This window comes from Hyla sarda, chromosome 3, assembly GCF_029499605.1.
Source record: "Hyla sarda isolate aHylSar1 chromosome 3, aHylSar1.hap1, whole genome shotgun sequence".
NCBI classification, from domain to species: domain Eukaryota; kingdom Metazoa; phylum Chordata; class Amphibia; order Anura; family Hylidae; genus Hyla; species Hyla sarda.
This window is the reverse complement of record NC_079191.1, coordinates 164,364,213-164,391,848: the sequence shown is the minus strand read 5'-3', so window position 1 is coordinate 164,391,848 and position 27,636 is coordinate 164,364,213. Positions and strand designations below refer to the sequence as shown.

General features: G+C 40.8%; 1 protein-coding gene across 4 annotated transcripts in view; it reads right to left on the bottom strand.

Annotated features, from left to right (window-relative positions):
- The window catches only part of FGF12 (fibroblast growth factor 12), a 513,249-nt gene that overhangs the window by 94,124 nt on the left and 391,489 nt on the right, over positions 1-27,636 (bottom strand). The window lies entirely within an intron of this gene.

Below are 27,636 nucleotides of genomic sequence, written 5' to 3'. Positions count from 1 at the left end.
CCTTGTGGTCATCAAAGCTTGGTAATCTGCAAAATCACAGGAAATGCACTGGGATTTGCTTCCCTTATTATCAAACATTAGTAAGAGTTTCTTACATTCACCGAGATGCAACAGTCTATTAATATAAATCTGCTGACAATGTTATTCCAGGGTAATTGTAATAGTCAAGATGAAAGCATTTTTCTTCACTACTTTTATTGCTCACTTTAATCAGTGTAATGGAACAAGGATGTACGGAAAAAGACGCTACCTTCTGAACCCTTTATTTCCTTAGGTGCAGAGTATTATAAATGTCATGTCAGGTTTTACAATCAAGACACACATTATACCATCTCTCTCCTTTTCTTTGTCTTAATCCTTATAACAGTGCCTGTCTCCTCCCACCTAGACTGCAGTGCTTACTATTAGAGCATGTATTGAGTTCATATTGTTTTTAAAAAGACCTGATCAGTTTGATAAATGCCTTACATTCTTCCATCCGTAGGAAAAACATGTGTGGGAAAATTTAGGGGAACATCACTTTTGGCCATAGATAACCATCTGCCAAAAATGGAACTCAATGGAATATTTGACTATAGATTTTTTTTTTAAGCTGCATGGTAGTCTCTTCATGTTTAGCCAAATCTTATAACTAAAAGGCCAATGGGGTCATCTGATGACATAACCACATTTTTGAAAACTAAGGTCCACTATGTCCTTACAAGTCCTGCAACCATAAGGGTCAATTCACACGGCAGAATTTCTGCTTGCAGAATTCAACCTCAATTTAAAGTCCTTAGGGATTCTGCACTCCCATTCACACTTCTGAATTTCCACTTGCGATTTCACTTGCGATCCTGATCAGCATTCCTTAGCTAACCGGCAGTTCATTTCAGGGCTTTTAGACGCTGGTGATGTTTGGCATTAGCCTTAGGATACCTATGGGTACTACGAGGAAAACTACCTACTGGAGCAACCTACTTCCCCCCCCAACTGACCAACCCATCCCCACCAACTCATTTATCAACCCACTTAACTGTGCATTGCACCAAACATCAGAATTATTAATGTTTGGGACCCTATCGTTGAAGAATAGGGGAGGAGAATGCTTAAACCTGTGGCAATGAATTGTCTGCAAAAAAAATCGTCACAATGGTCAGATGGAATCAAAAAAGGGAAAGTGAATGACTCAGCAGGGAAGAAGTCACCCGTGAGTCACTGCATATCACTGTAATCTACATATCTAACAGAAATATAGATGCATTGTACATTGCTTCTTTTTAGCCATATTTTGTGTTTTGTGCACCGCGGAAATTCTGAAGTATGAATGGGAGCGCAGAATCCCATAGAAGTCTATGGGCTTTAATTTGAGGCAGAATTCTGCAAGCTGAAATTCTGCCATGTGGATAGACCCGAATACTGAGAAAGCTTCCCAAATTTAAGAAGTAAAAAAGACCTTAATAAATGTGTTACAGATTGCATTAAGGATGTAATCAATGGACGATTGTTTGATAGCAACAACAACACTAATTCAATATGTCAGCTCCATGCAGTGCATCCTTGTGTATACAAGGATGAAGAAGCCAGGAGCTATGTCAAAATCAATCAATTTTTTTCTCTTCAAACCCAGCTGGACAAGAGTGAAACTGCTGAAAATCAATACAATGAGACAGCAAGGACACTGCTTAAACAAAAATAGAAAAAAAACTACTTTCCAATCTGTAGAGAGAGTCAAGCATAGGTGAATCTGTGATCACTGGATACGAGTCGCATACTGAATCCCAAGAGTTAAATGAATATATAAAATTGTCAGCAGTCAGACTGATGAATGGCTCTGCGGTGCTGTTCTGACTGACTACCTCAAGTACAGTTTTGGCAGGATACAAGCTTTGGAATATTGGGTCATAAATGATCAATTAATTTCAAGTTCAATTTCAACATTCAAGTTCTTTATACCTGAAGAGTAAAGGTGTACTCACACGCACCTGCCAGTATGCACCAGTAGTGCAGCACTGTGGTTTATCAAGGGGAGTTGGGTTGCAGGTGAAAAAGGTTAAAAAGAGCAAGGGGCCTTATGAAGCGCATGTAGCGCAAGACGGTCCCATAGCCTGTACGCACCTCCCTTCTCTGTCATCCCCCTGCACCTATGTCTCTGTACCTGTGTGAATTTACATCGGTCTTTTTTCAACCTTAGGAACTATGTAAAAAAAAAACTGAGTCCATCACGTTCAACCTATTTCCCTAATGAGTCCCTACTGAGTTAATCCAGAGGAAGGCAAAAAAAACTCATACTAGAGGTAAAAAATTGCTTCCCGACTCCAAATATGGCAGTCAGAATAAATCCCTGGATCAACGTTTTGTCCCTATAATTCTAATTTACATAACCAGCGATGTTATTACTCTCCAAAAAATGCGTCCAGACCCCTTTTAAATTATTTTACAGAGTTCCCCATGACCACCTCCTCCGGGAGAGAATTCCACAGTCTCACTGCTCTTACAGTAAAGAACCCCCATCTGTGCTGGTGTAGAAACCTTCTTTCCTCTAGATGTAGAGGATGCCCCCTTGTTATAGATATAGTCCTGGGTATAAATAGATCATGTATTAAAGCACAGATGAAGTTAACAACATGGTGAGTGCGCTTGTCTACTTTCTACAATTATCCATATATACATTGAACTGTATCTTTCACAAGCTTAGCACCGCCACCACCAGTGCATTTACAGAGCAGCTGCAATATTGTGTCACATTTAAGAGGTCCCATTAGGTTTGTGAAGTGGCAGTGCCAGGTATACCTCTCCTTACTACTATTGTATAAAAGGTTATAAAGATATGTTTGATCTGTAATTTACCATGCTAACATAAAAATACTTGTAAAAATAATATTTTAATATAGATAGGCCTTAAAGGGAATTTTGGTGCCAATTGTTGGCAGTCCCATGAAGACATCAGGAAGGGTACTGGAAGCATATCTAAAATGTTGTTCATGCAAGTTGCATGCCCAGAAAAATTACTGTTTAATGCCCTGGCCACTGTGCTAGAAAATATACAGGAAGGGGGGGAGGGGGTTCTTTCTTCATGCACAGAGCTCTCACTGTATTAGAAGCTTTTATGGCCTCTACCCTCATGCCTCCTAGACTGTTGTGACTGAGACTGGGGCACTAAACAGTGTTTTTCTTGGTCATGAAAGTTGTATGATCAAAATTTCAGGTATGGATCCACTCCCTTCACTAACCTGTTTTAATGCTTCAAAGCTGCTGACCGATTCCCTTTAAAGGGAGACTTCAGATGAATCAACCCCCCCCCCCTTTCCTGAATATACATGTCAGTAAGTGAGTGATTTTGAGTAAAACAATGTATTCCTTACATTAATCCGTTCAGCTGTTCCAGAGGTATAGAACAATCTTAATATTATGCAAATTAACTCTTAACTGCACTGGAGGCAGGTTTGAAGACTTTCTCAGGCAGGTTTGAAGACTTTCTGCACCTCGGACACCATCAGAGAGGTCACATGTTCAGGGTCTTCCATGAGCGGGGTGGTGCAAAGATGACCCAGGGAACGGCATTAGAGATGCAGAAAGTCTTTAAACCCACCTTCAGTGCAGTTAAGAGAGTTCATCTGCATACTGCAATATTGTTCTATATCTCAGGAACGGCTGAACAGATTGGGGTAAGAAATACATCATTTTACTCAGGATTACCCACTTTTATATTTAGGTCTGTGGGGTTGGTCAATCTGTCAGTTTCTCTGTAACGCCTCTCTCTCTCTATATATCTATATCTATATCTATATCTATATCTATATATATATATATATATCACTGGGCAGGTCAAAAGTGTTGTGTGTTTGCTGGAATGATTAGAAGTCAATATAAAAACTCCAGCATCCATTTGTTACTGACAAACAGATGAACCAAAGAGGAAAACTGCATAATAATTGTGATGGCGCTAAAAGAAATATGAAAATACATAGTCTGTAGAATCCCTTTAAAAGAAAATAAAAATAAAAAAGTTAAATTATATAGCCTTGAGCACAACTTAGGATAAAATGATTTCCTTGAGCATGATTTGACAATACAGCTTCTTTTTGTAAATGAGTCTTGGTAGGATGCATATTCAGAATCCAACCTCCCATTGTGAATTCACTGATAACATTATTTAGCAAAATTCTGCCTGAGACCGATGGCTTTTGGGCAGCCAAGAAGAAGCTGGGTACAGAAGGAAGGATTGAATATAGAACAATGAGCAGCGCAATTATCTGCCAGGAAAACGGAAAGCAGGAAATATTTATGTAGCTTTGTAAAATAAAGAAAAACCTGCCCAAAAGGCACTTCTACCTTTAAAAAAAAAAAACATATCTACAGTATACAAGAATACTGTGCCATATAAAGCTATCCTTCAAACTTATGACACACCACTAGATCCATCCAAAAGAAATGCACAAGTTAAGATTTGTTCCTAGTAGACATCTATTAATCCGTCATAAATATCTCCAAGGAGATTTTACAGCAAGCAGGGGAAAGGGAGGCTAGATGGGACAGGTCGCTACCATTACGCTACTGTATATGAGAAATAATATTCACTAGCTTCAAGTACAAATAAAATGGTTTATAGAGTTATAATGCAGGATACAATAGCTGCAACAACGGAAAGATGTAGGTGCAGTAAGGCACTCTCCTCGGGATGGCTGGCCCTCCACTCACATGGAACAAACCCAGTTTGGAAATATTGAAAAGAAAAGAAAAACCAGCCCACACCTCGAGGACAGTAATAATATAAATAATACATTTTTATAATTCAGTACAATTGCACAATAATTTAATGGCTGAGACAGTGCTTCAAATATCAAATGAATAAAATGTATTAAGATACAACATTAATAGAAATTTCCCTCACCGTGCCCTTGTGGGAGGAATAATCACATGAATAGAATATAAAACATAATAAGATTATGCAAATATCATAAAAATAACAATTGTCAAATGATTTGCAATGTGACTGATAACCCGGGAATACTATTTGACTGATTGTCCGGTATTAAACTGAGTAAATGTCCAGCAATATATATGGAATGATCAATAATCTGAACAAGTTGGCCACTGATGAAATAAGAATAGAGCAATATTACCAAATTCACTATTTCCTCTCCGTCTCGCTGGTGGATAATATGACGAGCTGACCTGCGGGCACTTGCAGGCGCCAAGCACGGCTGGTTCATACGGCACTGAACCCGGTGACTGCCGTGCGGTTGCTGCGGGAGTCTGTGGATACAGACTTATGGTATTTCCTTGTTGTCCTCCCTCGTGTTAGTAGCATCTGACGTCAATGGTCAGCTGGAGATGCAGGCAATAGATGGAATACAGGATCAGCGGGTCACAAAGGCAGCAGATGGATCAGCAGATGGATCACAGGAACGGTGGGTAAATTAGGTGGCAGCAGATGGATCACAGTAGTTGCAAACAGATCCCAATAGCAATACTGGATCTTTGCTTGGAGTATAGCTGGAACTAATGTCGGACAAATGATGACTAAAAATCCATATCGCAGTCACACTGCATTCAGGCTAAACGTGTTTCGGGGTGCTCTATACTAAGTATTTGACCCCTTCCTCAGCTATTTTGCATATACATTTTTGCGGGTTTGTATTTTGCATATAAATGTCGCCATCTCCCTGCATCTAATCATTGGACCTGATGAAGAGGGGGTTTCGCCCCTTGAAACGCGTTGTCCGTTTGTTTTCGTTTTATAATAAATAGTTTGTTAGAGTGGGGATGAAAAGTTTGGGCCCCCAGGTAAAAATTTGTATTAATGTGCATAAAGAAGCCAAGGAAAGATGTAATAATCTCCAAAAGGCATCAAATTACAGATTAGACATTCTTATAATAGGTCAACAAAAGTTAGATTTTATTTCCATCATTTACACTTTCAAAATAACAGAAAACAAAAAATAGCAACTGCAAAAGTTTGGGCACCCTGCAGAATTTATAGCATGCACTGCCCCCTTTGCAAAGCTGAGACCTGCCAGTGTCATGGATTGTTCTCAATCATCATCTGGGAAGACCAGGTTTTAAATGCCCAGACTCATCTGACCTTGCCCCAACAATCAGCACCATGGGTTCTTCTAAGCAGTTGTCTAGAAATCTGAAAATAGTTGACGCTCACAAAGCTGGAGAAGGCTATAAGAAGATTGCAAAACATTTTAAGATGTCAATATCCTCTGTTCGGAATGTAATTAAGAAATGGCAGTCATCAGGAACAGTGGAAGTTAAAGCAAGATCTGGAAGACCAAAAAAATATCAGACAGAACAGCTCGCAGGATTGTGAAAAAAACAATTCAAAACCCCCGTTTGACTGCACAATCCCTCCAGAAAGATCTGGCAGACACTGGAGTTGTGGTACACTATTCCACTATAAAGAGATACTTGTACAAATATGGTCTTCATGGAAGAGTCATCAGAAGAAAAGCTCTTCTACGCCCCCTCACTACAAAAATCAGCTTTTGAACTTTGCAAATTAACATATAGAGTCATCAGAAGAAAAGCTCTTCTACGCTCCCTCACCACAAAAATCAGCTTTTGAACTTTGCAAATTAACATATAGACAAGCCTGATGCATTTGGAAACAAGTTCTGTGGATGAGGTTAAAATTGAACTTTTTGGACGGAATGAGCAAAGGTACGTTTGGAGAAAGGGAACAGAATTTAATGAAAAGAACCTCTGTCCAACTGTTAAGCATGGGAGTGGATCAATCATGCTTTGGGGTTGTATTGCAGCCAGTGGAACAGGGGACATCTCACGGAGTAGAAGGAAAAATGGATTCAATAAAATTTCAGTACATTTTGGATGCTAACTTGATGCCATCTGTGAAAAAGCTGAAGTTAAAGAGGATGGCTTCTACAAATGAATAATGATCCTAAACACACCTCAAAATCCACGGGGGGATTACATCAAGAGGCGTAAACTGAAGGTTTTGCCATGGCCTTCACAATCTCCTGACCTCAACATAATTGAAAATTTATGGATAGACCTTAACCCCTTAAGGACTCAGGGTTTTTCCGTTTTTGCACTTTCGTTTTTTTCCTCCTTACCTTTTAAAAATCATAACCCTTTCAATTTTCCACCTAAAAATCCATATTATGGCTTATTTTTTGCGTCGCCAATTCTACTTTGCAGTGACATTAGTCATTTTACCCCAAAATGCACGGCGAAACGGAAAAATCATTGTGCAACCTTAACATTATTCTGTAGGTCCATACGGTTAAAATGATACCCTACTTATATAGGTTTGATTTTGTCGCACTTCTGGAAAAAATCATAACTACATGCAGGAAAATTTATATGTTTAAAAATGTCATCTTCTGATACCTATAACTTTTATTTTTCCACGTACAGGGCGGTATGATGACTCAATTTTTGCGCCGTGATCTGAATTTTGTATCGGTATGATTTTTGTTTTGATCGGACTTTTTGATCACTTCTTATTCATTTTTTTATGGTATAAAAAGTGACCAAAAATGCGCTTTTTTTGACTTTGGAATTTTTTTGCGCGTACGCCATTGACCGTACGGTTTAATTAATGATATATTTTTATAGTTCGGACATTTACGCACGCGGCGATACCACATGTTTATTTTTATTTTTTGTACACTGTTTTATTTTTTTTTTTTTATGGGAAAAGGGGGGTGATTCAAACTTTTATTAGGGAAGGGGTTAAATGACCTTTAACACTGCACACACTGATCTTTTACACAGATCACAGGCGTGTATTAACACGCCTGTGATCAGTGTTATCGGCGCTTGACTGCTCCTGCCTGGATCTCAGGCACAGAGCAGTCATTCGCCGATCGGACACCGAGGAGGCAGGTAAGGGCCCTCCCGGTGTCCTGTCAGCTGTTCGGGACGCCGCGATTTCACCGCGGCGGTCCCGAACAGCCCGACTGAGCAGCCGGGTCACTTTCACTTTCGCTTTAGAAGCGGCGGTCAGCTTTGACCGCCGCTTCAAAAGGGTTAATACCGCACTTTGCCGCGATCGGCGATGTGTGGTATTAGCCGCAGGTCCTGGCCGTTGATGAGCGCCGGGACCGACGCGATATGATGTGGGATCACGGCGCGATCCCGCTTCATATAGCGGGAGCCGACGCAGGACGTAAATATACGTCCTGCGTCATTAAGGGGTTAAAAGAGCAGTGTGTGACAGACAGCCCAGTAATCTAAAAGAACTGGAAGACTTTTGTAAGGAAGAATGGGCAAAGGTGCCTCAAACAAGAATTGAAAGACTCTTGGCTGGCTACAAAAAGCGTTTACAAGCTGTGATACTAGCCAAAGGGGCAAGATACAAGATATTAACTCTGCAGGGTGCCCAAACTTTTGCAGACGCCATATTTTTTTTGTTTTCTGTTATTTTGAAAGTGTAAATGATGGAAATAAAATTTAACTTTTGTTGACATATTATAAGAATGTCTAATCTGTAATTTGATGCCTTTTGGAGATTTTTCCATCTTTCCTTGGCTTCTTTATGCACATTAATACAAAAATTTTCACCTGGGGTGCCCAAACTTTTGATCCCCCACTGTATATTTCCAAACAGGGTCTGTTCCATTTGACTAAGTGGAGGACCAGCCATCCCAAGGAGAGCGCCTTACTGCACCTACATCTTTCCATTGTTACGGCTATTGTATCCTGCATTTCCAAGACCATCCAGGAGGCTTCTAGGACGGGGTGGTGTAGGCAGCACTCCCAGAATTCCTATCACTGCTTCGGCCACAAGCACTACATGGTGTTGTGCTCAAAGTACGACACCAAAAGGTGAGCAAGACCTTTATCTTATGAGAGCTATATTGTTACTGGGAGTAACAGCACATTGCTTCGAATATGGCTTTGAATATGCTTCGAATCTGGATTTTAATGCAGCAGTGTCCTCAGCCTTGGTCCAATCTTCAGCTGCTGAAAATAATCAGAACTGGATGTCTCTGATGACAACAACATTCAAGCTAAAACAGCATGCAAACCATATTGTCTACAATAGGCTGCTACCTGTTCTGGTTCAGAGCTATAAAGATGGAAAAAACAGCTTATAGCCTAGGCCATCTTTATGTAGAGCAAGATTTCTTACTTTCTGATCCTCAGTGAGTTCTTTGCCATGAGGTGCCATGTTGAGCTTCTAGTGGCCAGTATTATAGAATGTAAGAGTGATCAAACCAAAAAAAGACACCTGCTCCCAATTCACTCCTCAGACTTTGTAACACTAACTGGAAAATGGCTAACTGAGCCCAATTTGGACATTTGCACGTAGGGGTATGCTTGTTTTTGTTGCCAAGATTTAGACATTAAATGGTATGTGGAGTTATTTTGAGGGGACACAACATTAAACACTGTTTTATATGCTGTTCACTCACTACTTTACATTGCAGCAGAGTCATTAATTCAGTGTTGTCACATGAGACAATATAATTAAATATTTACAAAAGGAAATACATAAATAAATATTATTCAATTACTTGAAGGGGAGGGGGGTTTTCAAATTTTTTTTACTTTTTTTTTTTACTTTTACACTTTAATAGTCCCCATAGGGGACTATTTATAGCAATCATTCGATTGCTAATACTGTTCAGTGCTATGCATAGGACATAGCACTGATCAGTATTATCTATCTGTCATCTTCTGCTCTGGTCTGCTCAATCGCAGACCAGAGCAGAAGACCCGTCAGAGGCAGCGGAGGCAGGTGGATGATCCGCAGCGGAGGCCGTTCTAGATGATCGATCGCCGCAGCTTAGTGACCGCGATGCTGCAGATGCCGTGATCTCTACTGATCATGGCATCTGAGGGGTTAATGGCGGACATCCGCGTGATCGTGGATGTCGGTAATTACCGGCGGGTCCCTGGCTGCTATCAGCAGCCGGGACCTGCCGCGCATGACCCGAGCATCACTTCGATACTCGCAGTTATGTATAGTACGTAAATGTACGTCCTGGTGCGTTAAGTACCAGCTCACCAGGACGTACATTTACGTCCGGCGTCATTAAGGGGTTAAGCCATGCTGGGAAATCTTCCTCACTCTGCTACATGCAGCCAAGAGCAGTTCAGTCTGTGATCGGCTGTAATTGGCCGAGGTCGCACCCCCCCCCCCCCCCCCCCCGTCTAGGCACTGAACTCTACAGTGTGTCAGCTCTGCCCAGCATCTTGCAAAGAAAGCTGAAATATTTTGCACTTTGCGCTGAAGGCATCATGACTCTACAGTCTAGCTCTGCCCAAAGGGAAAGAGAGCAGAAATATTCAGCTCTGTATAGTCTATATACTGTGCTGAGCTGAGGTCCCATCTGCATTTCCTGACTTTTGACTTTGCCAGGCTGCTGCAGGAGACAATCTGAAAGCAGGACTGCAGGAAGGACCAGAAAGAGGACCCCTGGTGGTCAAACTTTTAGGGGTTCATTTAACATATAAAGTTACAAACTTTTATTAAGAAGTATACTAGAAAATAAATTCAAATAGGCTAATCTATAACATGCAACTTTTTATTACTAATGACAGGCACCATTTAAGAACAGATTTACTCACATATCTCAAACTTGAGCTTTTATTAAGCTATATCAATAAACTGGTGCCCAATATGCCTGTATTTCCTTGTAATTACTATACACAACATTTGCAGTTATTGTTTTTTCATACAGCATTAATGAAATGAATACAAATGATCATTTTTTCAAATAATTTATTCATTATAGGTTTTACTGGGTGTTTTGTTATCATTTTCTGTTTTAATATTTTTAGCAATTTTTTTTCACCCACAAAATCATTATAGTCCATTAACAGAAAAAAATGATACATATTCAGTCTAAAAATGCTAATTTAGTACTAATTGATTGCATAACAATCTCTTCCATAAAGCAGAATTAAATAGCTGCGTTTATCAGCAACTCCGTAGATAAGATTCATGAATGTTTATTTAGAAACGTCAGCAATAGATTTATTACGTGGGTTTTCTCACCACTGCGTTGCTTAGAACTAATGTAACAAATAAAAAAAATAAGAGGCCATCATGTGAATTCATTGTGATTCATTTATGTGCTTTAAATATTTGCTCTGGTGCATGACTCACTTTTATAGAAATTCCAAAATGAATAACCCACAAAGCACTGAAGTCTAGAAACGTCATCCCCACTGTTGTAACGCGAGTGGCTACCTACTTGTGTGTTTAAGCCCTATCTGTCTGATTGGAACGCTGGATGTTAATACAACATATTGACATAATTTATTGTGTTACTACTAACTGAATGCACCCAGAAACAAGTTTTCCCTTCCATCTTATTTATTGTCATCTCAAGGATGGGTTCAATCAATTATCATTTCAGCCACCACAAGTATTTCTGCTGATTCTGCACTTGTACACGAAAGAATTGTTCAATAGCTTTCATTACAGAGATGTCACAGTCTTCAAACACTAATGTGTACTTATGTGAGGAGAGCCTGTTTGGAAGGCAAAACGTGTTTAGAATAAAAACTTGTTTCTATTTCGGTTGAAATATTATAGTCTGCTGGAGGCAACTTCAGGTTAATTCAGCTAATCACTAAAAGGACACATCTCTATCCAGCATTCAGGGCAATACTGATAAGATTCCATCCAAATTTGGATATTTAAACATATAGTGAAATTACTACAAATTGTTACCATAATCAACCATACCGTCATTGAATATTGGCAAAATAATTTATTAAATTCACCAACAATCACAAATAACATTAGACATAAAAAAAATCTCCTTATATGGGATTATAACAATGAAAAAAGTAAGAAAACTGGCACTGTAAATAGGACTTCTAGTCCAGGGTGGGTGCTCTGCTCCTCAGGTCCTGACTCACAACCGTACATTCAGCATATTTCACAGTAGTAGAGGCGGCACTCCAAAGCAGCAAAAAGCTACTTTTGGAGTGCCGCCAAAAAGCATGAGAAAGCATGAGAAAGGCCTCATTGTGAGGCTGAAACGTTGCACCTTTTGCAACTCTGATGGGTGAAAAAAGACACAGCTTTTTGCTACTTTGGAGTGCCCCTTCTACTACTGTGCAATATGCTATATGGGGTTATATGTATTTTTTCAGTTAGGGGATGATTTTTTCTTGTCTAATGTTATTTGTGATTGTTATATTTAACAAATATTTTTTTTTATATTCAGCAATGGTATTATTGATTATGGTAACAATTTGTATGTATAAAAGATTTTAGTGATTGTTTGTTACCTTTGGGTATACAGATGTTTCCAATAGAAAATTCTAAGTTATGATATAGTGAAATTATACTAGTTCTATAAGATTGAGACTAGCAAAAGAACACTAAAGGTTTAAACATCTGCACGCGGCTGCCACTGGGGACACAATTTTGCTGGCATTAATGGCAGTTTTACTGGCAAAATTGTCTATTGGCTATGGTGGGAAGGATTTTGTTCACATATGCTATCCTTCTCCAAATGTGACAATCCATTTGGCTGTAAACCAGCAACTCCATGGCAATTATACCTAGTAATTTTTCATTTACATAGCTGTATTTTCCCGTTCCCCAAATAAAGATGACAAAAAAAAAAAAACATTTCCTCTATTTGCTTTTGAATTAAAAAAAACTCATTTAGAGGGAACCACTCAACATGAAAATGCTGTCCAATATGCCAGCATGATATTATAGAGTAGTAGGAGATAAAAGAACAATATATACTTTCACGCAAAAAAAAAAAATTGTAATAATGACTTGCAATTTATTAACAAAAATCCCAACTCATCCTGGGCCCAGTGGGTGGTCACACTCAATGACTGACAGCATCTACTGTATGAGCATGTTTGCTGTCGATTCTAGAGTGGAACCGCCTAATGGACTCCTCAACCCAGCATAAGCAGAGATTAAATGAATAAAATAAGTTATAAAAACATATTTTCCCATAACACTATATATCAACATACTTTACACTTCTCCAGCATATCACGATGCCAGCAGATCACACTACTTGACTGGTTCCCTTTGAAGCAATTTGCAGTGCTTCTACCATCAAAATATCCGCCATAAATGTTGGCACCCCTGACATTTTTCAAGAAAATGAAGTATTTCTCACAGAAAAGGATTGCAGTAACACATGTTTTGCTATACACATGTTTATTCCCTTTGTGTGTATTGGAACTAAACCAAAAAAGGGAGGAAAAAAAGCAAATTGGACATAATGTCACACCAAACTCCAAAAATGGTCTGGACAAAATTATTGGCAATATTTGGTTGCACACCCTTTGGAAAAAATAACTGAAATCAGTGGCTTCCTATAACCACCAATAGGCTTCTCACACCTCTCAGCCAGAATGTTGGACCACTCCTCCTTTGCAAACTGCTCCAGGTCTCTCTTATTGGAAGGGCGCCTTTTACCAACAGTAATTTTAAGATCTCTCCACAGGTGTTCAATGGAATTTAGATCTGGAGTCATTGCTGGCCAATTCAGAACTCTCCAGCGCTTTGTTGCCATCCATTTCTGGGTGTTTTTTGACGTATGTTTAGGGTCATTGTCCTTCTGGAAGACCGAAGATCTCGGATGCAAACCCAGCTTTCTGACAGTGGGCTGTACAGTGCAACCCAAAATCTGTTGGTGATCCTCAGATTTCATGATGCCTTGCACACATTCAAGGCACCTAGTGCCAGAGGCAGCCAAAACATCATTGAACCTCCACCATATTTCACCGTAGGTAATGTGTTCTTTTCTCTGTAGGCCTCATTCTATTTTCGGTAAACTGTAGAATGATCTGCTTAACCAAAAAGCTCTATCTTGGTCTCATCTGTCCACAGCACGTTTTCCCTGAAGGATTTTGGCTTACTCAAGTTAATTTTGGCAAAATGTAGTCTTGCTTTTTTATGTCTCTGTGTTAGCAGTGGGGTTCTCCTGGGTCTTCCTGAGCCTGAAGGACAGCTTGAATATCTTTGGAACTTGTTTGGGGCTGCTTATCCACCATCCGGACTATCTTGCGTAGACACCTTTCATAAATTTTTCTCTTCCGTCCACGCGCAGGGTGATTAGCTACAGTGCCATGGGTTGCAAACTTCTTGATAATGTTGCGCACTGTGGACAAAGGCAAATCTAGATCTCTGGAGATGGACTTGTAACCTTGAGATTGTTGATATTTTTCCATAATTTTTTAAAGGGTTCCAATAATTTTGTCCAGCCCATTTTTGGAGTTTGTTGTGACATTATGTCCAATTAGCTTTTTTACCTCCCTTTTTTGGTTTATTTCCAATACACACAAAGGAAATAAACATGTGCATAGCAAAACATGTGTTACTGCAATCCTTTTCTGTGAGAAATACTTCATTTTCTTGAAAAATTTCAGGGGGTGCCAACATTTACGGCCATGACTGTAAATAGTAACCTTAGTCCAAGTATTTAATAAATATTAGCTTCATTTAAAGACGTCTTCATATAGATCGATTATGGGGTTGATGAGAGTTCCTAGGAATCTTAGGCTCTTTCCCAATAATCACCTTCTGTAAAAGGGCAGGGATCAGCCAATAGATGAGCAAACTCTTGTTCCTCAGCTGATCACATATTTTATGCAGCCAAGTTACTGGCAGCACATCACCCAGTGTAAACAGGTCATGTACAGCCGATAATGATGAATTTGAGGGGCTGCATGAATATTCCAGCAATAGGTGATCATTGTCTGCTGCCAATGGACACTTTTAAAAAGGGCCATAAGTCACTTATCTACATTGGGCATATTTTAAGTTTCCAATATTTCTTCTCCTTGGCATAAACCCTATCAGGTGACATCCCCTGTTAGATAACAAGTCTTGTTAATTATTGTCTGTAAATATCACGGTCTGGTGGTTAATTCTGACTTTTGAGCCTACTTTGGTAACCTTTAAAGAGTACCTATCACCAAATAAATCATTAATATAGTGTTCCTTGTGTAATTAGCAGAAACTTTTCCTTTCACTTGCTTTTAAAATTATCTACATAAAAATGTTTTAAATGTTCCCTGCCACAAATAATACAGTGAGTTTGGTCTGCCCCGACCGGGCAGTAGTCCGAACTCAAGAAGTGCTTCTCTGCTCTGAGCTTTATTGACAGCTGCAAAGAAAGTGAAAGCTCCACAGATTCTCATAGAAAGCTGCACAGACTGAAACCTGCAGGAGAGCCTCACTGATAGCAACACAGATGGAAACATGCACATAGCCTGAGGTCTTTTCATCACAGGACTGCAACAATGTGAGGGCGTAAGTGGTCCCCCAACAGGCTTCAGTGATGTCATGCCTGCAGGGAAACACCCCCTTTCTCCTGCTGGGATGTGAGCAAGAAGAAAGGTATGATACACACCTTTTTAAAGCTCTGAATTTTTTTTTTTTAAAGGCTGGAGGGGTGTTTGGATATGTTAGGGAACATAGCCTGAATTAGTTTAGAACAGTTTATTTGGTGTACAGAGTTGTACTTTGCAATGACATCACTCATTTTACCCTAACATGTATGGTAAACCCCCGATTATTTTTTTTGTGGAAATTTTAACGAAAATCACAATTTAGCAAATTTGAGGGGGTTCATTTTCACACTGTACACTTTACGGTAAAAATACATGTTTTCTTAATTATCTGGGTCAATACGATTAAAATGATACCCATGGTTACATACATTTCTATTATTGTACCGCTTTAAAAAAAATAGCAAACTTTTTTTTACAAAATCAGTACGTTTAAAATTGCCCTATTTTGACCACCTCAAACTTTCTTATTTTTCTGTATTCAGGGATGTGTGAGGACTAATTTTTTGCGCCATGATCTGTAGTTTTAGTACCATGTTTGCGTATATGTGACTTTTTGATCACTTTGCCTTTTTTTTTCCCCGTTTACGCCGTTCGCCGTAGGGGAGCATTAACATTATATTTTTATAGTTCGGACATTTACGCACATGACGATACCAAATATGTTTATAGTTTTTTTTATGCTTTTTTGTAGTAATATGGGGAAAGGGGGAGATTTTAAACTTTATTGGGGGAGGGGCTTTTTCACATTTTTTTTTTTTTTACATTTATTTTACACTTTTTAAGTCCCCATAGGAGACTATTTATAACAAACATTAGATTGCTAATACTGTTTAGTGCTATGCATAGGGCATAGCACTGATCAGTATTACCGGTGATCTCCTGCTCTGGTCTGCTGGAAGGCAGATCAGTGCAGAAGACCCTGGTGGATGGACGGAGGCAGGTGAGGGGACCTCCGTCCGCGGGCGATCAGATGAGCCATTTTAAGTGTCGCACTGCCGCAGATGCCATGATCTGTATTGATCAACGCATCTGAGGGGTTAATGGCAGACATCAGCGCGGTCGCTGATGTCCGCCATTACTAGCCGTGAATAAAGCAAGCGCAGCTCCTGCACTCGCGTCACGGCCGCGCCGTAAATGTACGGTAATGTGCACGAAGCAACTCTATGCAGCGCCGTACATTTACGGTGCATGTCCTTAATGGAGAACTCGAGAATATAAAAATTGTTGCCCATACTGCCAGTAGTAAAAAAATAAACATGTACATACCTTTCTCCGCTCCCCCGGGGCCTCCGGTTACCGTCTCCGCCGCGATCCACTTCTTGGTTGCCGGTGGTCGGAGAATCATACGGCAGTGTGAGAACGCTTCAAGACACAAAATTCTTCACTACACCGGCAACTGCTGCCGGGGCCGAAAACGTCACACTGCCGCTTAGCCTATCGCCAGCTGAGTCGGGACTTTGCTGCGGCTGGTGATTGGCTGAGCACAGTAAGTAACTCTCCGACCACCAGCAACCAGGAAGTGGATCGCGGCGGGGACGGTAACCGGAGGCCCCGCGGGAGCGGAGGAAGGTATGTACATCTTTATTTTTTTTTACTGCTGGCAGTATGGGGAACAATTTTTATATTCTGGAGTTCTCCTTTAAGGGGTTAAAAATAATAATACTTGACAGACAAGGACAACTTTTTGTATTATGTAAAAATGCTAAAGGATTAGAAGAAAAAACAGAGGCCTGGAAATTGCCCAAGAATTAGAAAAGTGAGTTGATACTCCATGCTGGCCAAAACAAGCACAAGAACAATGAGGTTCCAGCTGGAAAGGAGGGCGGTTTCTAAACTACTGCATTTCTTTTCGTTTTATTCTTTAAACTGCATGTGGGGGAATAGGTTACTTTGCAGAGCTGTGCCACACAATCACATGTTTGCGGTTAATGTGATACAAAATCTAATTTGGTTAGTGCAATCCTGGAGAGAGATGTGAAGTAAATACTGCATTTCTTTCCAGCTCTGAAGGATGTAATGTTCTTCCCTGCAGCTTGCTATACAATGCTCTCAACGTGGAGGCCTTTGTGATTTAATGGACTATTTCCCACCTACGCATTGTTCTGTGTGGTTCACGTTCCCTCTCAGATAATTCTGGATAAAGCATCTCTTGCGCACAGGCTGCTGCATCAGCATCATTTAAAGCAGGAATCGCTATGATCTGCACCCAATGTGTAAGAGGAACATAAATAAATAGTTCATTTGAGCAGAGAGAGCACGGGGAGTTGAAAGATCTGAATACCTAAATTACCTGAGGGGTTAATTGTATATTAATCAATACTTGTAGCACATCTGCATACAAACTATAACTGTAGATTCTCTGCACTATTCCGCAGTCCGGAAGTTATATTTCATCACCAGCTATGAAAAAGTCTATAAAACTAGATTTCCATAGAAATATGCATTATAAAAATCAATACAGATCAATCAATATGCAAATAATTAATGGCATCAAAAATTTGGAGACTTTTTAAATACATTTTCTTTTGTAATACAGAGGATCAAATCTGAAGAAAAAATCTCTCATGTAAATAAATAATTAAAGTAAAGAAACATAGAATGTGTTGGCAGATAAGAACAATTTGGCCCATCTACTTTGCCCAATATTCTGAGTACTATCAATAGTCCTTGTGCCTATCTTATATGAAGGCTAGCCTTATACCTATCCCATGCACGGTTAAACACAAGGAGGAAGATTCATCAAAACTTGTCCAGAGGAAAAGTTCCTGAGTTGTCCATAGCAACCAATCTGATCGTTTCTTTAATTTCTCAGAGGATTTTTCAAAAATGAAAGAAGCGATCTGATTGGTTGCTATGGGCAACTCAGCAACTTTTCCTCTGGACAGGTTTTGATAAATCTCCCCCCTTCACTGTATTTGCTGTGGCCACTTGTGCAGGAAAGCTAGTATTATATATATATTTATATAAAAAGCAAAATCATCGGTAGTTGCAGTATCTTGTAATACCTTTTTTATTGGACTAACAAGATTTTGTAGAGACAAGCTTTCGGGATTCCTCCCTTTATCAAGTCATAAGCATTTCTGAGCTCACAAGCCTTGTGAGCTCAGAAATGCTTATGACTTGATAAAGGGAGGAATCCCGAAAGCTTGTCTCTACAAAATCTTGTTAGTCCAATAAAAAAAGGTATTACAAGATAATTCAACTACCGATGATTTTGCTTTTTGGATCACTGGACTAATACGGCTATTGCTAACTAATCTATATATATATATATATATATATATATATATATATATATATATATAAACATGAGACTTCTTAGAGGTTTATTTTAAGACTATATTTTGAGTGGCCTGAAATCCATACAAAAGTCTGCATAGTTACATGAGGCTATATGAGAATTTCAAAAAATGTTTACATGTGCGATATATACTTGTCTTTAAAGAGTTTGTCTCAACAGGACAACCACTACACTAAAGCAAGCTGTGAAGAAACTGTGGGCAGGAACACATTTGCAGCGGAAACATCATATTACACAGTGTCTATATAAATGTCTTATCTAAGCATACTGATAGAATACAGACTGCCTGAAAATTGTCACTGTTGTGCTGAACGTGACATTTCCCTACTACTACTACAGCTAAAAGAGTACCTGTCACTAAATAAACTTTTCTAAACTAACTCAGGCTATGTTCTCTAACTACTCCTAACACTCCTCCTACCCTTAAAAAAAATCTCAGAGCTATAAAAAGCTCTGTATCTTACCTTTATTCTTGCTCATATAGTGAAATCTTCCAGCAGAGGAAAGTGGGGGTTTCCCAGCAGGCATGACATCACTGTAACCTGCTGGGGGACCACTTCCGCCCTCACATCGTTGCAGCGATGTGATGAATAGAAGACCTCAAGCTCTTTGCAGCAACTTTCAGTCTGTGTTTCTTTCAGTGAGGCTCTGTTCAGCTTTTAGTCTATGCAGCTTAGTCTGCGCAGCTGCTTTCAGTGAGGCTCTGTGCAGCTGTCAATCAAGCTCAGTGCAGAGAAACACTTCCTGAATTTGGTCTTTGCCATTACAAGAAGGAGACCAAAATCTGAGATTTTGACCAGACGGAATGTGTTCTGGCCAAGAAAGGAGACCCCTGGTGGTCAAAAGTATACAGCCGAAAAACTAACATAAAACATTTCATTTTATTTTAATGGAAGCCAATTATAAAATATATTTATTTGGCATAAGGAATCAAATATAAAAAATCATGTTTAATTTAATGACAGTGCCCATTTAAACTAAACCATTTAATCCATGAATAGGCCATAAAGAGGCACTGTTTCATATATGTGTTAGTGGTGAGAAAGACCCAATGACTAACTCCAAAAATGAATACTTAGGGGTCATGTAATCATAACAACCCCACTGGATACTAAAGAAATAATGTGGTCTTCAAGTCTAACCTTAAAACTATGAAAATGCAGCCAAACGCATTGCTTGGCCTTCACATGATGACTTTCGTAGGAGAAGACCCTATTGTCTAAATTAAAAGTAAGGTGATTTCTTGTCTGGCTGTGCTTTTATTCTTGACATGTAGACCTGTGCGTGATGAGAACACAGATAATATATTAATAATGGAAGCCTCCAGTAATCTTACTCTGGCAGTCTTTTAGCAGCAACACAGCATGCCCTGAGTGCAAATTAAATGAAGTAATCAATGGAAAATTCTAAGTGCGTGTACATGATAAAGCAAAATGAGGTGCTAGATATATGCTTCAACTTAGCAGGACAGGGAAAGAGTAAAGTATCGGTCCACTGAGCCATTATGCCAAAAGGCACAAAAAATATTGTACCCTTTTTCTTAGCAAACCAATAGAAGAACGCAATAGAGTAATGCTTGAGTCAAGTGTATTCATGAGACTTACTTCCTCCCACCTCTCCTAAGTGACGGCAACTGTAAGTATCGGAAAGCATTGGTGAAGAGTGAAGGCCATTATTCATTGGTGAGGGGAGCATAAGGCGAGGGCTGTGCCCTCACCTCATGCTCCCCTCTTCAATGATTAATGGCCTCTGCTGAATATGGGCTGTTATTGCTGAAGAGAGAGAAGGCCACCATTTTTTTTCCCAGTGGACTGTTATATGGCATAATATGTAAGTGGACCTATGAGTGTAGAACCACACTCAGGAATGATAAATGTGACAGAGCCAGAATTGTCAATAATAAGCATTGTACTGCTTCTAATGGGCCTGGGAACTTATTACAGTATTAATTTGACCATTTTCTTTCCAGATGTATAGCTTGGAGGGAACCCATAACACCTCAAAGAGAAGTGTTTGAAGATATACAGAACAGATCCATTGGTCACCACTTAGGGGAAAGACTATCACCAATTCTGTCTGACACTTTTCTTTGATCTTTAAGATACCGTATATACTCGAGTATAAGCCGAGTTTTTCAGCACGATTTTTCGTGCTGAAAACACCCCCCTCGGCTTATACTCGAGTGAACTCCCCCACCCGCAGTGGTCTTCAACCTGCGGACCTCCAGAGGTTTCAAAACTACAACTCCCAGCAAGCCCGGGCAGCCAGGTTCGCAGGTTGAAGACCACTGCGGCCTTCGACATCATCCAGCCCCCTCTCACCCCCCTTTAGTTCTATACAGTACTTACCTCCGCTCGGCGTTGGTCCGGTCCTGCAGGGCTGTCCGGTGAGGAGGTGGTCCGGTGGGATAGTGGTTCCGGGCTGCTATCTTCACCGGGGAGGCCTCTTCTAAGCGCTTCGGGCCCGGCCTCAGAATAGTCACGTTGCCTTGACAACGACGCAGAGGTGCGTTCATTGCCAACGTACTTCTGCGTCATTGTCAAGGCAACACCTCTATTCCGGGCCGGAAGCGCGGAGAAGAGGCGCCCCCGGTGAAGATAGCAGCCCAAAACCACTATCCCACCGGACCACCTCCTCTCCGGACAGCCCTGCAGGACTGGACCAGCGCCGAGCGGAGGTGAGTACTGTACAGAACTAAAGGGGGGTGAGAGGGGGCTGGATAATGTCGAAGGCCGCAGTGGTCTTCAACCTGCGGACCTCCGGAGGTTTCAAAACTACAACTCCCAGCAAGCCCGGACAGCCGATGGCTGCCCGGGCTTGCTGGGAGTTGTAGTTTTGAAACCTCTGGAGGTCCGCAGGTTGAAGACCACTGAGGGCGAATGATGAGAAGAGGATGATGAGGGGGGGGGGGGATGATGACAAGAGGATGATAAAGGGAGGGGGGGTGGGATGATGACAAGGGGATGATGAAGGGGGGATGTGTGGGATGATGACAAGGGGATGATGAAGGGGGGATGTGTGGGATGATGACAAGGGGATGATGAAGGGGGGATGTGTGGGATGATAAGGGGATGATGAAGGGGGGATGTGTGGGATGATGACAAGGGGATGATGATGAGGATGTTAATGACGGGTCTGGATGATGACAGGGGGATATGATGTATTTCCCACCCTAGGCTTATACTCGAGTCAATAACTTTTCCTGGGATTTTGGGTTGAAATTAGGGGTCTCGGCTTATACTCGGGTCGGCTTATACTCAAGTATATACGGTAATAATTTTTTTTACCACAAGACAGCTTAGTTTAGAGATCCCCTCTCTACTTAAATCTTGTATTACGTACAATAGACACTGGTGTGTGTGCCCAGCAAAAAAAGGCAGCAGTAGGTCATATAGCCATATATAACACAACAAATGAAATGATAACACCACGATCTGCAGGAATCTGTAAGTCATTGCATGAGTAAGCTTACCTAACACCTCTATAGTTGGAATTATTTTTACCTTCTCAACTTTAACTCGTGCTTTAACACATAAAGACAGAAATACCAGAGCCACACTTCTTTTTTTAATCTCCAGTGCAGTTCATTATATCGTATTAACATTGTATGTAACTGAACACGGAGTAATCCGACTTGTGTTCTTCATTCTATTAGCATTCTAGGAAAAGGCTGATAAATCACCACTTGGTAGATTAGACAAGACTTCTTTAAATCTCAGCAACTTCTGTTATTTTGGTTATTTGGTTTTAAAATCTTAATTTTAATAAAAGGGTGCCCTTTGGCTTGTGCACCCAACAACAAGTAGCACAGGTTAACCTACGATACACTGGTTAAACTATGATATATAACAAGCGACACAGGTTAACCTTTGATACACTGTAACACTGCTCTCTAGATCCTTATTATTACTAATATGCGAGTGTAAATCTAAGGCTGTGGTCTCAAAAGGTATAGGTATTCACAGAGAGAACCGCACACTGCAGTCCCAAAGACATATGTATTCACCACCCAGTGTGGATTTGATTCTTTTTTTTTTTCATCCATAATTTAAATTTTCTATTTTATATAGATCCTAGTAAAATGGTCTACTGTATATACTCGAGTATAAGCTGACCTGAATATAAGCCGAGGCCCCTAATTTCACCCCAAAAACCCAGGAAAAGTTATTGATTCGACTATAAGCCTAGGGTGGGAAATACATCGTCCCCCCCTGTCATCATCCAGACCCCCCGTCATTAACACCCCCATCCGCTGTCCGGGCATGCTAGGAGTTGTAGTTTTAAAACATCTGAAGGTCCGCTGGTTGAAGGCCACTGCGGCCTTCGTCATCATCCAGACCCCCCCCCCCTTTTGTTTTCTACTCCCCTCCCCTCGGTGGTAAGGAAAGGTGAGCTAGTTCGGGCCATCTATGCTGCAGGGACCGTCCGGTGGGGAGGGTTAGTTGTTTCGGGCTGTACATTTTCAGTGGAGAATGGATCTGCTCATTCCTGCTCCGATGCAATGGCAAAAAAGTATTCTATGCTAGTAGGGCATATCTCTCCTCATGTGACAACCCAGTATATGCCTATGTCTCCTACATGTTTGTTTAGTACCTGCATAGCACAGTCATGAAAGTGCACAAAATGCTACCAGTTAACAAGCTACAAAGTTACCCAGATTCAACAACCCATGTTTTCAATGCAGGTCTCCAAAGTAGGGATCGACCGATTATCGGTTTGGCCGATATTATCGGCCAATAATCACGATTTTGGGCATTATCGAAATCGGCAATTAGCTTGCCGATAAGCCGATAATGCCCTGCCCCCCGCACCGCCCCCACCGCGAACGCCCCCCCGACCCGCCGCACCGCAAGCGGGGGAGAGAAGCGGGTGGCGGCGGCAATCTATGGCACCGCAAAAGCCACTGCAGTGCATCGATTTAAAGCACATGCTTTAAATCAATGATCTGCAGCGGTATCGCAGGGGGATAAATAGCCGATAACTTATACCGGAATATCGGTATAAGTTATCGGCTATCGGCCCTAACCTCCACCGATTATCGGTATCGGCCCTCAAAAAACGATATCGGTCAATCCCTACTCCAAAGAATATCACTATTAAAGGGAATCTTGTTGTATGGACCCAGTGAAGTCAGCTGCCTTTTTAAAGGGAGATGCTGGGAAATATTGCTAGTAGGACAAACAAAATGTTAAGACCTACAGCAGACCAATATTTCATTTAGGGTCCATCACAATACAATGGGATTATTCCAATACTAATACTGATCTGAACACTAAGGGTCTATTCACATGGCAGAATTTCAGCACATCCGCACCAATTCCGCTCCACATTCATTTGGATGATTTCTAGCTTGTGTGGATTTTGCGCGGAATTGGTGCAGAATCCGCATGCACAAATTCAGAAGAGTGAATGGGAATCCCATATAAGTCTATTGCGGAATCCGCATGCAAAATCTGTGCGGAGCTCCGCATGTGGAAATTCTGCCGTGTAAATTGACCCTTATGCAACAAATAGTAACACAATGAGCCATATCTGTGACACAAGTTCTTATTATAAAATCTAAAAGCACAAATATACAGAGTGACTGAAGAAGAATACATAGTAAATCAACTGAGATTATAATAAAGAGGAATGCCTCAGGTGAAAACATGTGCTTTACTTTTCAGGCAGATATTACTCTCAGATCATAGGCGAAGTGCCCCTTATTAGTGTCAGCTGCAAATTCAGCCCCAACAAGGACAGTATAGAGTGCCAACTCCACATGTAATGTGCATACAAACCTTTCATGTGCTCTTCTTCTCTGCCTGCAATTCAAATAGAAATACTACATAGACCTTGTTGCCATAAAGTAAGGCTGCTTTCACACTATGGGCATTCATCAGTTATTAAACATCCATTTTCTGTATTGTATAATTAAAAAACGGATATATAATAACGGATGAAATAACAGGTGCTAACGGTTGAACAATGTCCTTCAAAATAACGGGCATATTCATCCGTTAAGACCAGTTATAACATCTGTCAAGTACCATTATTTGATGGCCGTTTTAACACCTCTGCCTACAGACTCCCTGCAGCCGGGACTACTACTTCTCCCATCATGGAACAGACTGCGGGAGTCTGCCAGTGGCTGGGGAGGCTACATTAGTGTTTGTACTACTACCCCCATCATGGAACAGACTATGTTCCATGATGGGGGTTGTAGTGCAGGGGCTGAGGGATTGATCGCACCAGGTCTCACTTCTGAGACTCAATGCGATCAGAAGTTTTTAAACACGGGAGCGGGCGACATGTTCCACTCCCCTGCGATGTACGGTGTATTTTTACTTTCCCTTTTATATTCCCCGCCGGGAGCCCTAAACGGCTGGTACCAAGGAGCCATTCAGTGCTCCCGGCAGGGTTTTTAAACTACTAATTTGACCCCCAAATGTATGCTTGCATATTTACAATAATTCATTGGCCCCAGTGTATTTATAATAATTCAGTGGCCCCAGTGTGCTTATCCTTATCCCCCCCCCCCCCCCCCCCAGTGTCCTTATTTCCGGGACATGTCGGGAAACGGCGGCGGTGAATGAAGCTGACATGTCCCGCATGTAGGCTTAATTTATTCACCACCGCCACCCTACATGTCCCTGCTGTCGCCTTGTTCCTAGCACAATCAGCGCACCGCCGGAACATGTCTATTCTCTGCTGCTCATCTCTGTCGGGTATGGAGATGAGCAGCAGAGAATAGACATGTACGGGCAGTGCACTGACTGCGCTAGGAGCAGGGCAGCAGCGGGGACATGTCAGGTGGTGACGGTGAATGAATGAAGACTACATGCAGGACATGTCGGTTTCATTCATTCACCGCCGCCGGTTCCCGACATGTCCCGCTGCTGCCCTGCTACATGAAGATGACGAGCAGGCAGCAGGAGGATAAATAAGAACATTGGGGGGGGGGGGGAGGGAAATAAGGATAAGCACACTGGGGCCAATTAATTATCATAAACATACTGGGGCCAATGAATTATTGTAAATAATTGAAAAATTTGTGCATGTGACGTTTTTTTTCTTACGTCACAAATAACGTCCGTTATTCATGACAGGCTATAACGGGTGTTAACAGATATTCAAAAAATCCCATAGACAGGAATGGGATTTTGTAACGGCCATTTAACGGCCGTTATTTAAGGGTTTTCTAATGGAAGTTTATAGCAGATCTTTTAATGGAGCAAAAGTATAGTGTGAAAGCAGCCTAAGATGATGAAAGAATAATGAGAAAGAGGAAACTGCCAATGGGTAAAATAGAAACCACACTCTAGGAAGAAGAAAATAGATGCTTTCTATCAGAAAACCATTTACGAGCAAACATAAAAGCCACATAACCCAGCATGCTCCATTATTCTATTACACTGAAAAGATATCGTAGAAACATAGCAGGCAGTATATAAGACACCAGCACGCTGATGCCTATTTCTCCAGCTATGAGCATATTGCAGCTATAATTGCACATCTGCCATAAAGATACATATTAAAACACATTTCATGGGACTAATGATGCAACAGATCTTATAACTGAGACAAATATCTTAAGAAATTTGGTCAACATTAATAAGATAGGACAATTTTTTTTTTTTTTTTTTTTTTTTGCAAGTATGAATTCTCTGAAACGCCTGTGTGTTTCAGAGTAAATCATAGTGTCCAGGCATCCCGCTGTCTATATCCGTTTTTATGCTGCCTGTAGTTTGGGAAGCATGAAACAGGTGACAGGTTCCCTTTATATCCCACAGGATTTTATTTAAACTACTCCCAACAGTAAAGTGGTCAATACTGATGTTACTGTTTCATGGGTGAATGTACCCAATCATTATCAAGTATGATATTATTTTATGGCTTTATAGACCTAGAGGACTTGTTATTTAACACCTTGATCATTTGACCATTCCAAAATTATAAAAGAGAAATGTTTATGGAAAACAAGGTAAATAATAATAGAAGCAAGTCAGCTTTTGCCAATGTCCCTGTAATTTGTGGTATGTAAGTGCTGAGACCAAGAGAAAGTACAAAGCACATTATTTTGGGGAAAGATGGCACATGCACAGACAAGTAATAATTCTACAACATCTAGTATTTAATTTTCTAAAATGGGTATTTAGCAGAGAACATTCATTTCAATTCTTTACACTCCAACTGTCTCCATAGCAGCAGAACAGAAATTATGTGCACAAATTAAAATGTTCTATTGGGCATTGTACTGAATCCCACTTAATGTAGAGATTTTGTAACACGCACATAAGAGTTTTAAAGGTTCTCTGAGGAAAATACATTCTAAACTTTTGGAAATGTACCTTTATGTTCCTTTTTGCTTACGTGTGTTTATGTTTAAAGGGGCTGTGAAGGAGATATATATATATACACATGCATGCTATACTCCCCTTCTCCAGCTACTAGCCTTCCGGCACACAACCTGGAAGAAGAAACCAGTGGAGGATTGGGAGTGATGGCGTGGTAGGTGTGGTGGACCAGAGGTGGTGTGTAGAGTACTGTATGTTTATTTTTTTTTTATACATCCCCCAGCTTGGCAGAAAATGTTATTTTTGCTCAGACGTTCTCTTTAAACACTGTGTATTTACTACTGCAGATAATACATTTACTAAAATAAAACAGTTTATTCAGATATAACATTTAGAGCAGGTTAGGTAAATTTTTCTTACTATAGTGCTTCGACATATCTCTATAAAATTTTCATGTCATCAACAACAGAACAACAAATTACCTCCACGTACTTCAATACTACACTCTTATAAGGCTGGGTTCACACTACGGTTTGTAACTACGGTTCCCGTATACGGCTGGGAGGAGGGGGCGGGGCTTAATTGTGGCGCCCGCACTCAGCCATATTCGGGAATCGAATTTAATGCATGTCTATGAGCCGACCGGAGTGAAGCGCAGCCTCCGGTCGGCTGCTTTTTCGGCCGTATGCGGTTTCCCGACCGCAGGCAAAAACGTGGTCGACCGCAAAAGACATGCATTAAATACGGTTCCCGAATACGGCTGAGTGCGGGCGCCGCGATTAAGCCCCACCCCCCCACCCCCTCCTCCCA